Here is a 22234-nt window from a genome sequence, read left to right as displayed (position 1 = left end):
GCTCCAACTTTTCTGTTTGGCTCTTTTTTTTGATTTCTATTTCTTTGTTAAACATCTCATTTTGTTCATGCATTGTTTTCCCAATAGCATTTAGTTGTCCATCTGTCCTCTGTTACATTTAATTGAGCTCCTTTAAAATGATTATTTAAATTCTTTGTCAGACAATTTATAGATCTGCAATTTTTGGGATGCCAGTTGCTGAAGCTTTATTTGTTTTCTTGATGGTGTCATGTTTTCCTGATTCTTTGTGATCTTTGTAGCCTTGCATTGGTGTCTGCACATTGGAAGGAGCAAAGATCTCTTTCAGCCTTTACAGACTGGCTTTTTCAGGTACAAACTTTCTCCTGTCAGTTCTCTGGGCTGATAGAATTGCCTCCAAAATCTCAGTTGAGCTGGGTTGGAGCCAGGTTACTTGACACTTGCTGGGTCCACAGTAGTATCCACAATTGGTGAGACTGTTACCAGGGGCTCCAGCTTGCATGGATTCTGTTTGGTCCCTGGGTGGAAATGATTGACTCTGGGACCTTGTTAAGTAGGGTTGGCACTAGGAAAAGGGTCCACTCCAGGGTCCACAGTTGGGTCCACAGACGGTGGGCTTGTTACCAGGTATGCAGCTGTGTGTGTCTCCTGTCAGATCACTGTGAGGGCTCCCATTGGGTCACTAGGCAGGTCCCTAGAGAGGAAAGACTGGCCCTAGACCATGGCTGAGAAGGACTGGAAACAAGTCCCAAGCCTGCTTCATGATCCACAGCTAGGACCAAGTTCTGCAGGCCTGGATCCAATGGCACAGATGGGCGTGTGTCTGGCCTGCCTCAAGGAGCACTGACAGGTTTGTCTCCTGATGTGTCACTGGGCAGGCAGGACTCCTTGCATATTGTGGCTGAGAGGGGCTGGAGCCAAGTTACAGAGTTGTTTTAGGATTGCTGAGGGTGTAGACAGGCATATCTCTTGGTGGGTCCCTGGGCTGGCAGGACTGTTCACAGGCTGAGGCTGGGAGGGGCTGGACCTAAGTTCCAGGTCTATTCAGGATCTGCAGTCAGACTGAGTTTTGCGTGCTTGCCTCCAAGGGTTCCTGGATCATAGCTGAGATAGTCTGGAGCTGGGTCTTAGCCCACTTCAAATTCCATAGCCAGGACTGAAGTTTGTGGGCCTGTTACCCAAGGCCCATTAACTTTTTTTTTCCTTTCAGACCCTTAAATATATCATCCTACTGCTTTCTGGTCTGCAAGGTTTCTGCTGAGAAATCAGCTGATGATGTTTCTGAAAAGCCCTTGCTGCTTTCAAGATTCCTTCTTTGTGTTTGACTTTAGCCGTGCTCTACATAATGATGTTTCAGTCAATAATGAACCACGTATATAATAGTGGTCCCATAGAATTAGTACCATAGGGGCCGGCCCAGTGGCGCAGGCGGTTAAGTGCACGTGCTCTGCTGCGGTGGCCGTGGGTTCGCCAGTTCGGATCCTGGGCGCGCACCGATGCACTGCTTGGCAAGCCATGCTGTGGCGGCGTCCCATATAAAGTGGAGGAAGATGAGCATGGATGTTAGCCCAGGGCCAGTCTTATTCAGCAAAAAAAGAGGAGGATTGGCAGATGTTAGCACAGGGCTGATCGCCTCACCAAAAAAAAAAAAAAAAAATTAGTACCATATAGCCTACGTGTGCAGTGGGCTATACCATCTAGCTTTATGTAAGTACTGTAGGGGAGGAAGAAGTTTTTCTCTCTACTTCTAGGTTCTTCTGCCTGGTCTAAGAATTAACAGGAGAAAAACAAACAAAAGTTTAATAACATATATATGTGGGAGAAACTCAGGAAAACTGAGTAACTCATGAAAATGACGAAAGCCCTCGTCTTAAATACCATCCTTAGGTAAACACAAAAGAAGATATTGGGGGTGGAGAGAGTCAAGGACTTCAAAGAGAAGGAAGCAGTTCACAGGTAGGTGAAAAGGAGTGAATGTTTGGAAAACAAGTGTTTGTTTGGTCATGCAGAAACAGAAGAACACAGAGGGAAGCCCAGCAAACAGGCTTTCCTAGGTTCTTCCCTGTCTACCACCTAGCTCATGTTATGCTAAGAAAATAGCTCCATTCCTGAGACAGGTTGTTTTTTTAATCTGAATTCTTTTAGGCAGTTAATGGGGAGGTAAAGAGAAAAACTTTCTGAGTCTTTTGTTTCTTAAAAATAATCAGCCTAAAATGGTCCTCATGTTAAAGAGACACATTTTGGGATGGGAAATTTTGTTCTCCTTCAGTACACTCTATGATGTTTGCACAATGATGAAATCACCTAATGACACATTTCTCAGGATGTATTCCCATTGTTAAGCAACACTTGATGATATAATGTGTCTGGTGTGAGTCTCCATGGGTTTATCCTACTGTGATTTGTTGAGTTTCTTGTATTTGTATATCTAAATCTTTTGTCAAATTTGGGAAGCTTTTGGCCATTTTTTTTTTCAAATAAGTTCTCTGCTGCTTTCTCTCTCTTGTCATTCTGAGACTCCAATAATGTGTATATTGGTCAGCTTTGTGTGTCCCATAAGCCCCTTAGGCTTTATTCACTTTTCTTCATTCTTTTTGCTTCTCAGGCTCTATAATTTCAAATGACCTGGCTTCAAGTTCACTGATTCTTTTTTCTGCTTATTTGAGTGTGTTGTTGAAGCTTTCTAATGAATTTTTCAATTCTGTTATTGTATTTTTCAGCTCCAGAATTCTGTTTGGTTCTTTTTTTATAATTTATATCTCTTTTTTGATATTCTCATTTTGTTCATATGTATTTCCCTGATTTCCTTTAGTTATCTGTCCATGGTATTCAGATCATTGAGGGTATTTAAGACAGAAGTTTTAAATTGTTTGACAAGTAAATCTGAAGCTTATGTTTCTTTTGGGTTGATTTCTGGAGGTTTATTTTATTCCTTTGAATATGTCTCATTTCCCTGTTTCTTTGGATGCCTCATGATCTTTTGTTGAAAATTGGGAATTTTATAAAACAGTTGCCTTTCCCAGTTTTGTGGACTGTCTCCATGCAGAGTAAATCCTTTACTAATTGTCCCAGTATAAAAGCTCAAGGTCTTCTCAGGTCTTTTTTGGGAATGCATCTTCCCTGGGCCTGTGTGTATGCTTTATTTCCAATTCCCTCATATACATTGTGTTTTTCAATGTCTTAATTTAACTGTCTCACTTCTGCTCCTTCTCAGGGCCTTAAATGGTCAACTGTGTTCCTCTACCCATAATATCTTGCCACCATGAACCTAGGGGTATGGAGTCCCCTTGCAGTGCACCCACACCATGATGCTCAGCACTGTTTTCACTGGCCTCCAATCTCATATCCGAATTATACCACTACTCCCATCAATGTTCCCAGTCAAGTGAGACAGAAACCAGCCACTTGAGGAGACCCCAGGCCATCCAGAACATTGCAGACAGTTCCATCCTTTACTTTCTGTACTGAGTGAGGAGGCAGGCAAAGAGTGGCTACCTCCTGAACACACTGCACTGTGCTGGGGAAAGTGTGGGGCAAGGGAAGAAAGAATGTCACAAAATTTCCTACCATTTTGATTGTGACTTTTTCTTGGTTGAGAGTTTGCTTTGGTGCTTTAAATTCTTAATTGGTTTCTAGACTTCCCACAAAGCTACTTTGGTCCATATGTTGTACTTTACTTGGTATTTCCATTGGAGAGTGAAGCTTGGATCTTCCTATTCCATCATCTTGATCCACTAAATTCTGAACTGTTCATTTTTTTTTTTTTTTGTGAGGAAGATCAGCCTTGAGCTAACATCTGATGCCAATCCTCCTTTTTTTGCTGAGGAAGACCAGCTGTGGGCTAACATCTGTGCCCATCTTCCTCTACTTTATATGAGACACCGCCACAGCATGACTCGGCAAGCAGTGTCTCAGTGCGTGCCCGGGATACGAACCAGCGAACCCTGGGCTGCCACAGCAGAGAACGCGCACTTAACTGCTTGCGCCACCAGGCCGGCCCCTGAACTGTTCATTTTTAAAGTCTGTTTTACTGTTCTACTTCAAATCGGGTAATTTCTATTTCTGTCAAGTTTACTGAACTTTACTTATTCCATATCCAAACTGCTGTTAAATTTTATTTTTTTCTATTAGTTTTTTAAATTATTTTCATTTTTTTCTGCTGAATCTTTCCATCTTTTTCAGTTTCTAAACATATTTTAAAAAGCTGCTATAAAATCCTATCTGTTAACTCCAATGTCTGTGTCATCTCAGTGTTTGTTTCCATTTATTGCTTTTTTCTTAAATATGAGTCACATTTTCCTATTTCTTTTAGTACTAAATTGTGTGGATAATACTTATAGAGAGTCTAGATTCTCTTATCTCCATATGAAGAATTTTTATTTTTATTCTATAAAGTGGGTTACTTACCAGCTAGTCGCCTTGAAATTGTAGAGGCTTAGTTTTATGCTTTCTTAAGCTTGTCTCCTTTAGTTGTGCCCTACTCAGAGTGTAAATCTTGTAGTTCAGCAACATAATTTTACCCTAAAGACATGGCTTTTCTTGGTTTCTATGTATATTCCAAGGTGCGAGTTGAGCCACGTTAACTTGATGGGACTCAAATTCTAAACTCTGATTCTTCTAAAATGAGCAAGAGTGGAACTCTCTACTCAGCACTTCCAGTCTTCTAGCTGTTGCTTTCCCCTGTGCTCCATGCAATCTCCCATGTACTTGGGAAATTCAGTAATCATCAATGAATTTGAGAGGGTTTAAATTAAAATTTTGAGAGTCCTCCCTCTGTGGCTTCCTTCTGTCTGAAATCAATGCTCTACCCAAATTTAAGATACTTATGGTAGCCCTGAAAAACACTCACACCTCAAGACAACAAGACTGCAAATTTCTATTTGAATTGTAGCCACTGGATGATATGGACCTAAGGAATATTTTCAGGAGAAGAGCTGAATAAACCTGAATCTCACACAAGGAATTTCCCTCCTTGAAAGGAGTAAATCCACGCTAATTTCTCTATAGTCTTGGTCACTTTCCAGTGTCTCCAAGTAGTATTTTTTTTAAAAATTGTGTTAAAGTTTATAATTGCTACTTGCAAGAAGGTTGGTCTGATGCTACTTCTCCACCATTAAGAAAATAATGATCTATTAAATATCACTTTGCCATGTAAGTAACTTCCCAAATAGGAATGCCAGAAAGATATGGAAATGCAGGAAATATTCTGAAAAATGTTATAAGTCTGACTTTCCTAAAGTTTATAATTGTCATTAAACACAAGTTAGTTTAGATGAAGAGATAGTTTAATTTGCTTGATAGTTTAATTTGCTTGTTTTCCAAGTTATTTGATGCTAGATAACAAAATTTTCTTCATGTGTATATAATCATAATGAAGGGAGAGAAAAGTTATAATGACATGATTTAATTTTATAATCAGTACAATTTAACAGGAATTTATAATTACCATAGAACTTCTACATCCTTTTGAAAATATGGCAGTGAGCACATTTCTTGATATTGGAGTAATTGTATGACTAGAATTTTCTCAACAACTTGAAAGTGCTTTCATGAAATGGTGTTTATATCAATTTCATGGCATCAAAATAAACATTTTCCAAGAAGTGTGATAAGAGCAGTGCTCTAGGTTTGCATTCATGATTTCTGGCAGACACGTATTTTCCACATAGCCCTATACTAAAATTCAGCTGTCAAAATGTTAGTGAGCTGGATTCAGTGTCCATTTCTGGTTTGTAAGAGTAACTAGCAGTTGGCATACAAACTGAAATCATTGACTATTTCTTAAGTATAGCTCTGAAGTGTCACTAATACATCACCACACAGTTGACCTGATTTGGATTTCAGTTCTTCTTGCTGATTATGTTTGTATGTGAGAAAGATTTTTTTCTTTATTTGTTCTAAATGGACTAAGTATTTTTGTCATAGTATTGCTTCTCTGTCACCAATTTTTCTGTGGAAAGTTAGGGAGAAGCTGTTTTCTCCTATTTTTTCTGTCGTATAAATGAGAAGAAAGGTTTTTTCTTTCTTTGTTACTTTATAAATGATAGTCAACTTTACCAAGCCCATTGTTTGAGGTGTAGTTGCCAAAAAATGTCATTTTTGAAGCTGGCAAAGATATGGGTATTTCTTTGTGGTTATACCCAAATACAATTATTATAAATTGTTTCTAACTTGTGATTGCATGAATAAATATGATGGGCAGATGCAAAGCATTTGTTGAATACTTCCCAGTCACCTACACAATATTACCGTTGGGAGAATATCAGCCAGGGATATTTGTTGATGTGTAGATATTGTGTATTGGAAAACTAATTGTGGAGATTAAATACCTAAAACATCAATAGTTTTAAGTCTACTGTAGAAAAAAATAATGATAATTTTTTTTTTTTGATTTTTATTGATATTTTAATGGTTTCTAACATTGTGAAATTTTGGGTTGTACATTTTTGTTTGTCCATCACCCCATATATGACTCCCTTCACCCCTTGTGCCCACCCCCCACCCCCACTTCCCGGGTAACCACAGTCCAGTTTTCTCTGTCCATGTGTTGGTTTATATTCCACATATGAGTGAGATCATACAGTGTTTGTCTTTCTCTTTCTGGCTTATTTCACTTAACATAATACGCTCCAGGCCCATCCATGTTGTTGCAAATGGGACGATTTTGTCTTTTTTTATGGCTGAGTAGTATTCCATTGTATATATATACCACATTTTCTTAATCCAATCGTCAGTCGAGGGACACTTAGGTTGCTTCCATTTCTTGGCTATGGTGAATAATGCTGCAATGAACATAGGGGTGCATAAGCCTCTTTAGATTGTTGATTTCAGGTGCGTTGGATAGATTCCCAGTAGTGGGATGGCTGGATCATAGGGCATCTCTATTTTTAATTCTTTGAGGAATCTCCATACCGTTTTCCATAGAGGCTGCACCAATTTGCATTCCCACCAGCTGTGTATGAGGGTTCCTGTTTCTCCACATCCTCTCCAACATTTGTTGTTTTTTGTCTTGGTGATTATAGCCATTCTAACGGGCGTGAGGTGGTATCTTAGTGTTGTTTTGATTTGCATTTCCCTGATGATTAGTGATGTTGAGCATCTTTTCATGTGCCTATTGGCCATCTGTATATCTTCCTTGGAGAAGTGTCTGTTCATTTCCTCTGCCCATTTTTTGATCGGGTTGTTTGTTTTTTTGTTGTTCAATTGTGTGAGTTCTTTATATATTATGGAGATCAACCCCTTGTCAGATGTATGTTTTGCAAATATTCTCTCCCAGCTGGTTGGTTGTTTGTTCATCTTGATTCTGATTTCATTTGTCTTATAAAAGCTCTTTAGTCTGATAAAGTCCCACTTGTTTATTTTTTCTTTAGTTTCCCTAGTCTGGGTAGGCATGTCATCCGAAAAGATTCCTTTAAACCCAATGTCAAATAGTGTGTTGCCTATATTTTCTTCTATGAGTTTTATAGTTTCAGGTCTCACCTTCAGGTCTTTGATCCATTTTGAGTTAATTTTTGTGAATGGCGATAGCACATGGTCCACTTTCATTCTTTTGCATGTGGATGTCCAGTTTTCCCAACACCATTTATTGAAGAGGCTTTCCTTTCTCCATTGCATGTCCTTAGCACCTTTGTCGAAAATTAGCTGTCCGTATATGTGTGGTTTTATTTCTGGGCTTTCAATTCTGTTCCATTGATCTGTGTGTCTGTTTTTGTACCAGTACCATGCTGTTTTGATTACTATTGCTTTGTAGTATGTTTTGAAGTCAGGAATTGTGATGCCTCCTGCTTTGTTCTTTTTCTTTAGGATTTCTTTAGCTATTTGGGGTCTTTTGTTGCCCCATATAAATTTTAGTATTCTTTTTTCTATTTCTGTGAAGAATGTCATTGGAATTCTGATTGGGATTGCATTGAATCTGTAGATTGCTTTAGGTAATATAGACATTTTAACTATGTTTATTCTTCCAATCCACGTGCATGGGATATCTTTCCATTTCTTTATGTCATCGTAGATTTCCCTCAATAATGTCTTGTAGTTCTCATTGTATAGGTCCTTCACCTCCTTGGTAAGATTTATTCCTAGGTATTTAATTCTTTTTGATGCAATTGTAAATGGTATTATCTTTTTGAGCTCTCTTTCTGTTAGTTCATTATTAGCATATAGAAATGCAACTGATTTTTGTAGATTGATTTTGTACCCTGCAACTTTGCTGTAGTTGTTGATTGTTTCTAACAGTTTTCCAACAGATTCTTTAGGGTTTTCTATATATACTATCATGTCATCTGCAAATAGTGAGAGTTTCACTTCTTCGTTACCTATTTGGATTCCTTTTATTCCTTTTTCTTGCCTAATTGCTCTGGCCAAAACCTCCAGTACTATGTTGAACAGGAGTAGTGAGAGTGGGCAGCCCTGCCTCGTTCCTGTTCTCAGAGGAATGGCTTTCAGTCTTTCCCCGTTGAGTATGATGTTAGCTGTGGGTTTGTCATATATGGCCTTTATTATGTTGAGGTACTTTCCTTCTATTCCCATTTTATTGAGAGTTTTTATCATAAATGGATGTTGTATCTTGTCAAATGCCTTCTCTGCGTCTATTGAGATGATCATGTGGTTTTTATTCTTTGTTTTGTTGATGTGATGTATCACGTTGATTGATTTGCGGATGTTGAACCATCCCTGCGTCTCTGGTATAAATCCCACTTGATCATGGTGTATGATCTTTTTAATATATTGTTGTATTCGGTTTGCCAATATTTTGTTGAGGATTTTTGCATCAATGTTCATCAGCGATATTGGCCTGTAATTTTCTTTCTTTGTATTGTCTTTGTCTGGTTTCGGTATCAGGGTGATGTTGGCCTCATAGAATGATTCAGGAAGTGTTCCATCTTCCTCTATTTTTTGGAATAGTTTGAGGAGGATGGGTATTAAATCTTCTTTGAATGTTTGGTAAAATTCACTGGAGAAGCCATCTGGTCCTGGACTTTTATTTTTTGGGAGGTTTTTGATTACTATTTCAATCTCTTTACTTGTGATTGGTCTATTCAGATTCTCCATTTCTTCTTGGTTCAATTTTGGGAGGTTGTATAAGTCTAAGAATTTATCCATTTCTTCTAGATTGTCCAATTTGTTGGCATATAATTTCTCATAGTATTCTCTTATAATCCTCTGTATTTCCATGGTATCCGTTGTAATTTCTCCTCTTTCATTTCTAATTTTATTTACTTGAGCCTTTTCTCTTTTTTCCTTAGTTAGCCTGGCTAAGGGTTTGTCTATTTTGTTTATCTTCTCGAAGAACCAACTCTTTGTTTCATTAATCCTTTCTACTGTTTTTTTGGTCTCAATATCATTTATTTCTGCTCTGATTTTTATTATTTCTCTCCTTCTGCTGGCTTTGGGCTTTGTTTGTTCTTCTTTTTCTAGTTCTGTTAGGTGTAATTTAAGGTTGCCTATTAGGGCTTTTTCTTGCTTGTTAAGGTGGGCTTGTATCGCTATGAGTTTCCCTCTCAGGACCGCTTTTGCTGCGTCCCATATGGTTTGATATGGCATGTTATCATTTTTGTTTGTTTCCAGATAGTTTTTGATTTCTCCTTTAATTTCATCAATGATCCATTGGTTGTTCAGTAGCATGTTGTTTAATCTCCACATTTTTGTCACTTTCCCAGTTTTTTTTTCCTGGTTCATTTCCAGTTTCATAGCCTTATGGTCTGAAAAGATGCTTGTTATGATTTCAATCTTCTTAAATTTATTGAGGCTTGCTTTGTTTCCCAACATATGGTCTATCCTAGAGAATGTTCCATGCGCGCTTGAGAAGAATGTGTAGTCAGCTGTTTTTGGGTGTAGTGCTCTGTATATGTCTACTAGGTCCATCTCGTCCAGTTTTTCATTTAAGTCTAATATTTCTTTATTAACTTTTTGTCTGGATGATCTATCCATTGCTGTAAGTGGGGTGTTAAGATCCCCTACTATTATTGTGTTGTTGTTGATTTCTCCTTTTAGGTTTGTTAATAGTTGTTTTATGTACATTGGTGCTCCTATGTTGGGTGCATATATATTTATAAGTGATATGTCTTCTTGATGGAGTGTCCCTTTTATCATTATATATTTCCCTTCTTTGTCTTTCTTAACCTGTTTTATCTTGAAGTCTACTTTGTCTGATATGAGTATGGCAACACCTGCTTTCTTTTGTTTGCCATTAGCTTGGAGTATTGTCTTCCATCCTTTCACTCTGAGCCTGTGCTTGTCTTTAGTGCTAAGATGTGTTTCCTGAAGGCAGCATATTGTTGGGTCTTGCTTTTTAATCCATCCTGCCACTCTGTATCTTTTGATTGGAGAGTTCAATCCATTTACATTTAGGGTAATTATTGAAATATGAGGGTTGAATGTTGCTGTTTTGTCACTTATTTTCTGGTTCTTTTGCATTTCCTTTGTTTCTTGTCCCATTTGTTTTGGACTGCCAATTCAGTTTGGTTGTTCTGTCTTATGATTCTTCTAGTTTTCTCTTTGTTTATCATATGTGGTTTTAATTTGATTATTTGTTTAGTGGTTACCTTGAGGTTTGGGCGAAAAATCTTCTGTATGAGATAGTCCATTATCTGATAGCCTCCTATTTCCTTATACTAAGTCAATTCAGTCACTTTCCTCTTCCCCTTCTAAGTTGCTCTTGTTATACCTTATTCTATCTTGTGTTGTGGCTATGTGTTTACAGTGATGAGGTTAAATTTATTTTTGGTGAATTTCTTCCTTTGATCTTTGAGTTTAGTATTTAAGTGGTTGCTAACCTATTCCGGTAAAGATCTACTATTTCTCTGATTTTGTCTACCTACTTTTCTCCTTACTCCAAGCTTTGTGTTCCCTTTCTCTTCTTGTTTTCAGGCCTGAGGGCCTTCTTGAGTATTTCTTGTAGTGGCGGTCTCGTGGCCATGAACTCCCTTAGCTTTTGTTTATCTGGGAGAGTTACTATTTCTCCATCATATTTGAAGGATATTTTTGCTGGATAGAGTATTCTTTGCTGAAAGTTTTCGTCTTTTAGTATTTTGAATATATCGTTCCCGTCTCTTCTAGCCTGAAAAGTTTCTGTTGAGAAATCCGCTGAGAGCCTGATGGGAGTTCCTTTGTACGTTATTTTTTGTTTTTGTCTAGCTGCCCTTAATATTGTTTCTTTGTCGTTGACCCTGGCTAGCCTTACCACTAGGTGTCGTGGTGAAGGCCTTTGTCTGTTAATATATATAGGAGTCCTGTTGGCTTCGCTTACTGGTATTTCCTGCTCCTTCCCCAGATTTGGGAAATTTTCAGCTATTATTTCCTTGAATAGGCTCTCTGTTCCTCTTTCCCTCTCCTCTCCCTCAGGAATACCTATAATTCTTATGCTACATTTTCTAATAGAGTCCGATATTTCTCGGAGTCTTTCTTCATTTCTTTTTAGTCTTAGTTCTCTCTCTTCTTCCATCTGGAGTATATCTGTATTCCTATCCTCTAAAGTACTAATTCTTTCCTCCATATTGTCAGCTCTGTTCTTTAAAGATTCCAGATTCTCCTTTATCTCCTCCATTGTGTTCTTCATCTCCATCAGCCCTGATAGGTTTTTCTTTATGATTTCAATCTCTTTTGTGAAGAAACTCCTAATCTCATTTAATTGTTTGTCTGTGTTGTCTCGTATTTCGTTGAGTGTTTTTATGATAGCTATTTTGAAATCTCTGTCATTTAGTTTATGGATTTCTGTGTCTTCGGGGTTGATTTCTGGGTGCTTGTCATTTTGTTTCTGGTCTGGTGATTTCATATATTTTTGCATTGTGGTTCCTGTGTTGGTTTTGATTTTCCTCATCCTGGAAGTCTCTGGTTGCAATTTCCACCTGCCGCCACTGTGTGGTGGTAAAGGGCTGTGTAGTCTAAGCCCCCTGCGCTCTGCCCCAGTTTTTCTGCTGCGATCCGCAGTTTTGTTTTGTTTTGTTTTGTTTTGTTTTGTTTTGTTTCTTTTCCCCACTGCGATCCACGGGTCCAGTCCAGTTTATTCAGGTCTGCCTCGGACCGCTAGATCTGGTCGAGCTGCAGACTCCGGGTTGCGGGGAGGGGGGAGCTCTCTCTTTTGCCCTCTGGGTCCCTGACGTGGGAGGCTTCTCGTTTGCCCCTCTTTATCCGCTCTCTGGGTTGCTCAGATGTTGATGGTAGCCCTGTGGCTCCTCTGAGCCCTCTGTGCGGGAGTTTCCCACTGGCTGAGAGAGCCCGAAGAGCCACAGTTTCCCGCCGAGGGCCGCCCCTCCCCCCTCTCTGGGAGCCGCGCAGACCGGATCGCTGATCTGATGGGGAGGGAGCGGAGTTCTCCTTACCTCTCCCCACTTCCTCCGGGGGCCCAGCACGTTCCGCTCTCAGATGTGCGGCAGTGTGGATCCCTCCGCTCCAGCTTTTGACTGTCTGGGATTCCGTCGTTGGTCTGTGGCTGTTACTTTTGTTGTATTTTGTGGGGGAAGAATTCACGGGAAAGCTCACTCCGCCATGATGCTCAAAAATAATGATAATTTTTAATAAGTACATTAAAGAAAACAAGTAAGTGAAATAAAGAATAATATGCTTGTTCTTTCTTTGGTCTACTTTAAATAGTCAGGTCAAGGAAGGTTTCTGTGAAGAAGTGATAAGCTTTTAACATCTATATTTATTTATTTTATTATGAAAGAAAACATGAGGTTTCTGGATCAGAGGCAAGGTTATTATTTCTTATAGCAATAAATGCATCATTTCCCCATGCCTCATCTGTTTCACTTCAGGGCAATAAGATGAGGGCAGATGTCACTCTTCCTGTGAAACAGAAGTTTCTTGCACCACAGGAAAGGAACGTAGAAAATATGATTCTGGAAATATAGATAGAATCTGGACACATTCCCCTGCCCCTCTGGAGAAAGAGACAGAAACTTTTGCTACCGAATGTCTTACAATCATTTGGAGAATAAATGTATGACTTCGAGTTTCATCACTCTTTGAAATATAAGCACATATCTCTGGGGAGATAAATGATAAATGATAGATTCACAAGAAGTTGAAAAGATAGTACATCTAAGTCCTGTGTACTTTCACTCAGTTTTCCCCAATGGTTATAACTTGCATAATTATAGTATAATATCAAAAACAAGAATTTGACATAGGTACAATGTGTGTGTGTAGTACTATATTATTTTATTACGTGTGTAAATTTGTGTAACCACTGCCAGAACTATTTTGTCATCATAGCAGCCTCAGTAGGACTAAGCAGTGGTAAAAGTCCTGACTTTCCGCTGGGCCTCCTCTGAAACTCCAACAAGGAGTAGAGGCTGCCTCAGTTACCCCAGGTGAAGGCAGAAGCCCAAACTCCCACCTGGTCTCCACTGACACTATGGGAAGGGACTCTTTCTGCTGCCAGTGTGAATGCAAGTCCCAGCTCCCTACTTGGCCATCTCTGGCACTACCTTGGTAAGGAAATTGGATTGCTTCACTACAGCCTGGCAAAGATGAATGTCTATACTCTCCACTCAGCCTTTGCTGGCATGACTTCGAGTGGGATCAGAATTTTTTTCTGTGGAGTTTGGTTGGAATAGAGCATTTATTGTATAAAAGTTTTCTTTCTGCCCCTTTCCTGTTATTTTTTTTTCTACTTTTTTGGCTAGAAAGAATATTTATCCAAAACACCATTCTTGCACCATTACTCTGCAGTATCAGCTTTTTCATAAATCAACTCTCCATTTTTTTGATTCCGTTATATTTCATTGTTCTATTTATCTGTCTTACACACATACTTACTTTCTTAACTATATAATAAATCTTGACTGCAGGCAAAGTATAACCACTTCTCTACCATTTCTTTTATTAATTTTGGTCTTCTTAATTTCTCTCAATAATATTTTAACTTAGATATCCTGTACATTTTTCTTAGAATGACTCTTAGACCATTTGATTCCTTTCCTTCTGTGCTTATTTTCCATAATTGAAGTTATTGGCAATATAGTAAATCATATTTACGTAATGAAAACTCAATATTATAAAGATTTCTCCAAGTCAATTTGTATATTCAATGGAATCACAAATAAGATACTAACAGAATAACTATTCTATGCCAAGACAGATCTTAGGAGGAAGAAGACTGATTACTTGATATTCACATTTTCCCTTAATATTATAAAAAATATTAAACATCCTTGAAAATATATCTTATCATATTTCAAATCATCTTTTTAAAACATCCCAGTATTGATTGACATTTTTAATAGATTTCAGTTTAAGATATACATTGATGGGGGTTGAGAGAGCTTTAGTTTTCTTCTCAGAGGATTTATTTGCTGCATGATTTCCACAAGTGGAATTACTGATGCAAATAAGGTTGTATGAAGAGGAGATGGTAGATTTTGGAAGTCAAGACTCCTTCCTACTTCTGCTCTACTCACTGATGTGAATAAGTCTGATTATACCTCTCCAGGCTTTTGGGGTTGGCTGATGTACTGCGAAGGCTGACTATGATAGATGAGAGTTTTCAGACTCCAGCTGAGAGTAGCTGCAAAGAGCAGTACTTAGCATGAATCTACACTTGTGTGGAGAGCCAAGACAGTATCTCAGAAAAATAATGATTCTGCTTAAGTCCAATTTGATGTTCCTCTGTAAGAAGGGAAGGAATTTTCAGTAAAATATGACTTTATCTCTAGCTTTTTCTCTTAGAAATTTTTAAATTTCTCAAGAATGAATCATTTCCTCTTTCAGATTTGTCTTGATACAATGGATAATCCACTGGTTAAACCTAATACATGCATAAGAACATTTGGAAAGGAAACTTGATAAACTAAACAACACTGGAATGTAAGTCAAGCTAACAGGGTTTCGATATCACCATCATACAAACTGTATGTGCCAACATACAATGCATACAAGTCATGTTGTCTGAATTTGGGCTAATCATTTAATATCTATGGGACTCACTTTTCCAGTATAGAACATTAGAATTTGGCTGATATCAACAATGAAGTTCTTTCTGATTGAGAACATCTATCTCTTAACTTCCTTCTGAGAATTTTAAGCATCAGTCCCCAAACTGTTTGCTTTCAGTTTAAAACATACTGTTCTGGGACCAGGAATAAGCGATGGGTTCTTTTATTCCTTTTACAAATTTTAAAATAAAAATATGAAATTAATGGAGCATGGTAGTGGCATAAATAATCCTGAATCAAGATTATAGTAAAAGTAGACTAACAGCTCTATACGGATAATTGAAAAAGCTTGACTGTTTCTTCTCTTTCATTTTTAGTGCCATTTCTAACCCTCTTAGCTCCCTATACTACTGTGCAGAATCTTACAATCTAAATATTTATTAATTTTTTCACTTATCAATCAGCCATTTTTACAAAATCAGCTGGAAGCAGTTTGTTTTGAATCAACTGATGCATGAATCATTTTTATATTCATGGAGTTCTTGCCTTGCGAAAGAAGATTAAGGTGCAATTTTGTGTGTTTGTGTGTGTGTGTGTGTTTGAAAGAGGGAGAACAATATATGAGATATGATATGAGAGCAATAATAATACGAGAGCAATCTACAGGTATTGAGAAAAAAAAAAAAACGCCTTACTCCTATGACATTGATTTCATTTATCTTCCTTCCCGTTTCTATCCTAGCTCCTTCATCTTTCTCCCACCAAAATGTAATACTAGTATGGTTTAGTGTCTCCCAGTAGGAAGAAATGTAGTTGCACATTCAAATTCCTCAAACCAAAAGGCAATCAATACACTATGGCAGGTATGTTGTTCCAGAAGAAAATTGTTTTTGTGCTTCTTCAAGGAAGAGCAATGAGTATCCGTAAGAAGAAAAATCCAGTCTTGGAAGTAACCACATTTATCTTTCTTCAAGAGGGAATTTTTTTTTCAAAAGTTAACTTTAAAACAATTATTAACTTAAATCTCCTTCATTGGCATTATAAATGGTCCTTCTAAAGGAAAAATAATGTGAATAACTACAGAGAAGGTGAGAAAATATCATGTTAAGCTCAAGGAAAATGTGGTTGTTCAGTGCATTTAAATCATATACACAGATTGGTGTTTAGCTTGTGTATGGGTGCCTGCATTTTTTTTTTATGTGTGTTAAATATACAATAGGATGAGTAGTAATATACAATAGGATGAGTAGTAATATACAATAGGATGAGTAGGAAGCCTAAAATTAAACTTAAGATATAATAGTTTCCAGCTTGTTAACACTAAATTGATCTTATAAAGCATTTAACATAAGGTAGGAACCCACTGCTTCAGCGAAAGAGCATCATTAGACTTATTGTGGTCTCTCTAGCACTTTCATATATGCCATTATCTGAAAGATGATTAGATAAATTTGCACATTGGTGAATGACTTTTGGGATAAACAATATCTTTAGAAACTATGTGATGGGTTGAGATAGTCACAATTGAAGTTGAATTCAGGGTGAAGGTCTTACTCAATAGTAGAATTCACCCTGAAGGAATTGTAAATCTAGAGGTTCAGAAATTGGGGAAATGGCTCATTCTGAACATTGTGTGCTGGTGGTTGTAATTTATTATGACACAACCACTTGAAATGGGCTTATGTTAAGAGAAGAACACACTGAACAGAAAGTTTTCAACAACAAATCAGATGTATTTGGCTTAACAAAACAATGGTAAATTGAAACAGCTAAGCACTGACAAACCTTATTTTTTTCCTGCAGCATCTGGGACACATAACCCAAACTGAGAGATTTGGAAGAGCCTGGAGTACTGGAACAATTTGGGAAGGGGGGCAATGGAAGGGCTGAAGGATATCTCAAGAATTCTCTGCTAACAGAAACACATGAGAGGACTTTGATCAATTACTCTGATTAAAAAAAAAGACGAGGGCTGGCCCCGTGGCTTAGCGGTTAAGTGCGTGCATGCTCCGCTGCTGGCGGCCCAGGTTCGGATTCCGGGCGCGCACCAACGCACCGCTTCTCTGGCCATGCTGAGGCCGCGTCCCACATACAGCAACTAGAAGGATGTGCAGCTATAACATACAACTATCTACTGGGGCTTTGGGGGAAAAAAAGTAAATAAATAAAATTATAAAAAATAAAAAACGAGACAGAGACAGAAAAATTGGTTGTATTTTTTCCTCAAATTAATCAGAGAGATTATATCACCAGTTACATAGGCTTTATCTAATTTAAAGTCTTTGGTAATATTGTGTGCTAAGGAACCTGATTCTGTTTCACAGATCAGGCTACGATACACAAGGCCAGAACTAGGGTGAGGTGACAGAGGCACTTCCCTTGAGTGCAAAATTTAAGGTGCCAAAACTCGCAGTAATCAAGATAAATAATATTTTAACACAAAATTGTGTGTGTGTGTGAGGAAGACTGGCTCTGAGCTAACATTCATGGCCAATCCTCTTTTTTTTGCTGAGGAGGATTAGCTCTGAGCTAACATCTGTGCCCATCTTCCTCTATTTTGTATATGGGATGCCGCCACAGCATGGCTTGATGAGTGGGGCGTCAGTCTGCAGCTGGTATCGGAACCTGTGAACCCAGGGCCGCCGAAGCGCAGCGCGCGAACTTAATCACTACGGCACCGGCCCAGCCCCAACACATGTTTTTTAAAAATAAAAATTAATGCAAAAAGCCCGTGATGAACAAAAGATCAAAATTTGAATCAAAGATCAGATCAGTATATGCTTATTTATGCATTCTAATGTGCTTCACCTGTCTTTCATTAGTTTTCAGGCCAATGATCAAGCTCTCATTCTAAAGCTTCATAACTTCAGGACATAAAAACAGTTTCAAATTGGGCATAATTTCACCATCTCCTTAGAGTATGTATGTTCTTAGTATAGTGTGCCTGGTCCCCTCAGTTCCACAGAATCCATTGTTGATGGCTGTGGTTCTAAGGTGTATTCAGAGAAAATCAAGGCACCTGAGGAGCTGACTTTTATACTCCTCTTCCTTAATTTCCCTTCTTAATTTTATTTCTCTCTCTTCTGGTTTCAGTTGTTGCTGTGAGGAAGTCTTTTTCAGTCTAATTGATTTTCCTCTATAATAGAAAATATAAGTAGGTGATCTATTTTTGTCTCTAACTGTTGTTAATATTATTTTTGGCTTTTGTGTTCAGCAGTTTCATAAATGTGTATCTAGATTTGGATTTGTTTTACTTATCCTAATTAGGATATATTGTTCTCAGTGGATGTGGGGACTCATACTTTTCAATTATTCTGGGAAGTTCCCAGTTATTATCTCATCAAAATGTGCTGGTCCTCTTTTTATTCTTTTTATTCTTTCTTTCCTTCTGGATTTACATACACACACACATGCAGACTTATTTTTACATCCTATCATCTACATCTCTTTAATTTTTGTTGATATTTTTCTCATTTTCCTGTGTTATATCAGTCATTCACAACTTATTTCTTAAGCTCTATCTAATCTGTTCTTAAATCCACTAAAGTTTGATTTTTAACAATTAAAAATTTCATTTCTTTGAGTCTCGTTCTACATTAAATTTCCTTGTTCATTTCTGACAGTCTCTTATTTTTTATTTCATTTCTCTAATTTCATGCTTTATTTAGTTAAATATTTCAGAAATATCTTCTCTATATTCTTTATCTCACTTCGAGCGTCCAAAACTATTGATTGTTTTTTCTACTAACTCTCTCTCATGGAGCTTTTTGTGTGGGCTTGATGATTTTTGGTTATGAGCTTATCCTTTTTTTAAATCTGTGGGGCTCCTGTGGACCTATACTGGGGGAAAAGATAATATTTTTCTTCCAGAAACCACAGAAGATGATTATCTAGAAACTACTTTGAAGAGTGTCCAGATCTAATGTGAAACCCTGAGATTCAGCTGATGCAAGGCTGCATGTCACAAAAGTTTGTAGGGCTATCCATCCTCTTCCAAATCCATCTCTTTCTATCTGCCCACAGCTTAGTCTCCAAGCCACGAATATGCTTTTTTCTTGGGGTGTTTGGAGACCTCTTTTGCCACCTTTAAGTACAATAATGCTGCAAATAATGGGTCTTATCCATGACAAAGTTGTTCTATAGGCAGAGGTGCCCCCAGGACACCCAGCATGCCATACACACACACAAGTAGAAGTCTATTCTGGTGATCTTGATCAGATTTCGCTGTGTTGAATTCATTTTGTTTATTGGTTTGGTGCAAATCCCTCTATTGATTAATTTCAATAAATTTGAATTTCAATATTTTTCAATAGACTAAGTTACCAAAATCATCTGGTACTGAAATTTATTCAGAGAATAGTTCTTTAGTGAAATTCTAATTCTTAAAAACTTAATTGGAGTATTAACATTCAACAATATCTTCTGTGTTGAATCAAATTGGTTTATAATTAAGTATATCATTCATGTCATTGAGACTTTTAATGCAAATCTATATTCTTGAGAATATTATTCTCAACTTTTCTTCTCTAAATTTCTTTTGTATCTGTGTACATTTCTCATCCTTAATTATAATTTTGTGGGGTTTTTTGTGATCTTTTTTCATTTTCTTATTGGATTGGCTAGAAATTTACCTATTTACAGAATTAATGCTAACCTTTGTTTGCCAGTTCTACTTTTCCCCCTCTCTGTTGAAATCAGTCCATATATTCTTTAGTGATTTCTTCTTCTATCTACAGGCATATTTTGGTTTACTTTCCAATATTGTGTTTGATTGTTTTTATAGCTTTTTTTTTTTTTTTAATGCTAGGGAAGATTCACCCTGAGCTAACATCTGTTGGCAATCTTCCTCTTTTTTTTTTCCCTCCCCACAGCCCGAATACATAGTTATATACTCTGGTTGTATGTCCTTCTAGTTCTCTGTGAGCCGCCGCCACAGCATGGCTACTGACAGACAATTGGTGTGGTTCCATACCTGGGAATCAAACCCGGGCTGCCAAAGCAGAGCGTCCTGAACTTTAACCACTAGGCCATCAGGGCTGACTCCCAATATCTTGTTTTTAAGAGCTAAATTATTTCTTCTGAGTATTCCTGAAGTCATGCCATGTAAGTTTTGACAGTTTCATTATTATCTAAGTGGCAATATAAATCCTGGCTCCTCTCTCCCAGTTCCTGTCTCTGTAATGTTTGGCCTGTTGCCTCTCTATGCCTCAGTATACTCTTCTGTAGCATAGGATTGATAATAATAATATAGCTACCTCATAGGGAGGTAGTTAGGATAAATGAAATAATAAAGGTAAATAGTGACTGACAAGCAATAAGGTCTATGTAAATATTAAATTTTATTATTATTGTTATTATTTTATCATAGATAATTTTTGTCTACCTGTTATGGGAATCTCTCAAATAAGTATCTATTGTTTAGCTTTCACATTTTCTACATTTGCTATTAATTGCAATGTTAATTGCACTATAATTGGATAATGGGTTCTAGTCTATTCTTTTTAGCTATTTATTTTGGTTTTCAAATTTGCCTTATATATGATTTTTTAAAATATTAGTTTCATAGGGACTTTAAAAGAATAGGTACTGTGTATGTATGTGTAAACTTTTCCTTTTACATCATTTAGATCTTGTCTATTATTATATTTTTATGGTAACGTTAGAAAGATATCTTGTCTCCTCAGCTTTCAGGTACATGGGGTGTAGAGTTGGGGGGCGGAGTTTATACAACTAGTTCTAGTCAATAAGCTGTGGGTAGAGGGCATGTGTGTTATGTTAGGGGTTAAGCACTTAACAGTCATCCAAATTCTCTAGACTCCTCTTTTCTTCTATAACAAGTGGATGAAGTCATGTGTTAAAATATTAAGTGAAGATATCAAACAGCCTGAATCACTGAGTCACCATGTGGAGAACTATGGCTTTGGAGAATCATCAGGTCTGCAGGGGAATTTGGGTGAATGAAAACCAGCCTTTTTTTTTTTTTTATTAAGCCACAAAGATTTTGAGATTTTTAGCTAAAATAGTCAGAATGTTCTCATAAAGTGAAATAAAATAAATAAAGTAAAACTCAACTTGCGTTGGAACTTGAGGATGGAACATATTTGAATTACTAAGAGAAGGACAGGTACGTCAGGCCAGAGGGTACAAGTAAAGGTGCTGAGATTAAGACGTAGAGATTGGCCTGGCAGCATCTAGAGGGTAAGAGTTTGTACTGGTCGAAGATGGCGGGGGGACTGGCCTTCACAGAAGGATTGGCTTCTGGGATTTTCACCTGGCTAATTCTGTAGGTCCAACAACACAGTGAAACTCAGTTGCAAGAGATGAGCACAGGAGCTATATGGAGGATGGACAGATTTCTAATCTTTACTCTGATCTAAGGATATGATTTAGGGTGTTTGATTAAAGTTTGCTAAGGATTGTTGCTCTTCAGAGAAAAACCAAAGTATGCAGGTACTACTGACTATTGATTTTAGCACAGCAGTTGCCAACAGAGATTATAAGTCAACTATTCATTAAAGCCAGGAGGAAATATTATACACATATCACATATTTTTTTTAAAATACACAAAACTGATGTCCTTGATGCAGTCTAAAATCTGGCACAAATTGACTTTTCCAAGGTGCTTACTGCCTCACAGACAGCAAGCTTACAGAAGGCCAGTCAAACCCCAGGTGATCAAGATAGTCTAGAGAGAGTCTAGTGCCATCATAGCTTTTCTACTTATCAAACTTAATGGGGTAAAATTGTAAAAAATACATGTATATTTCAGGATTATCTAGTAGGTCTCTGAATAAATGATCATCTTCCACGTATGTGGTCTGACTCTGTGCAGGAATGTCGAATTTGTCAAACGCACAGCAAAACTGCCAGGAACTCTCAAGAAAGACGTAATCACATGGGAAGACATCCAAAACATGCTGTTTAAAAAGACAAAGTGGATATCAAGTTTATAAATAAGGAAAGGCTCTTCGTTTCAGAAAGAGATAGGCAGGAAGGAAGTGATCTAAAGCTTGAGTGAAAACAGGAAAAATAATCTTATAAAAGACATACTAAATTTTAAATTATAAATGTATGTTTTTTCTTCTTGCCTTTAAATATAATATCTTTCAGTCTTTGCTGAAAATCAAAATAAGATGGAGGGAGAAAAGAAGAATATTCCATGTAAAATTATTTACTACTTTCTTTCTAAGTGTCAGACTCTGTGAAAGTCGCTGTGGATGTCAAGACTAACTAAGACTGATGGAGTTTTTGCTATAAGGTGACAATAAAGGCAGCACTTTCAGGGTAGCACTCTCTGCAACATGAGCATTCTGTTATTCCTTTAAGACATGCAGAAACATCTAGGGTTAGTTATTGCTCCTTCAAAGAGATTCCACTATAA

This window comes from Diceros bicornis, chromosome 12, assembly GCF_020826845.1.
Source record: "Diceros bicornis minor isolate mBicDic1 chromosome 12, mDicBic1.mat.cur, whole genome shotgun sequence".
NCBI lineage: Eukaryota > Metazoa > Chordata > Mammalia > Perissodactyla > Rhinocerotidae > Diceros > Diceros bicornis.
The sequence above is the reverse complement of the archived record's forward strand: the minus strand, read 5'-3'. Positions refer to the sequence as shown.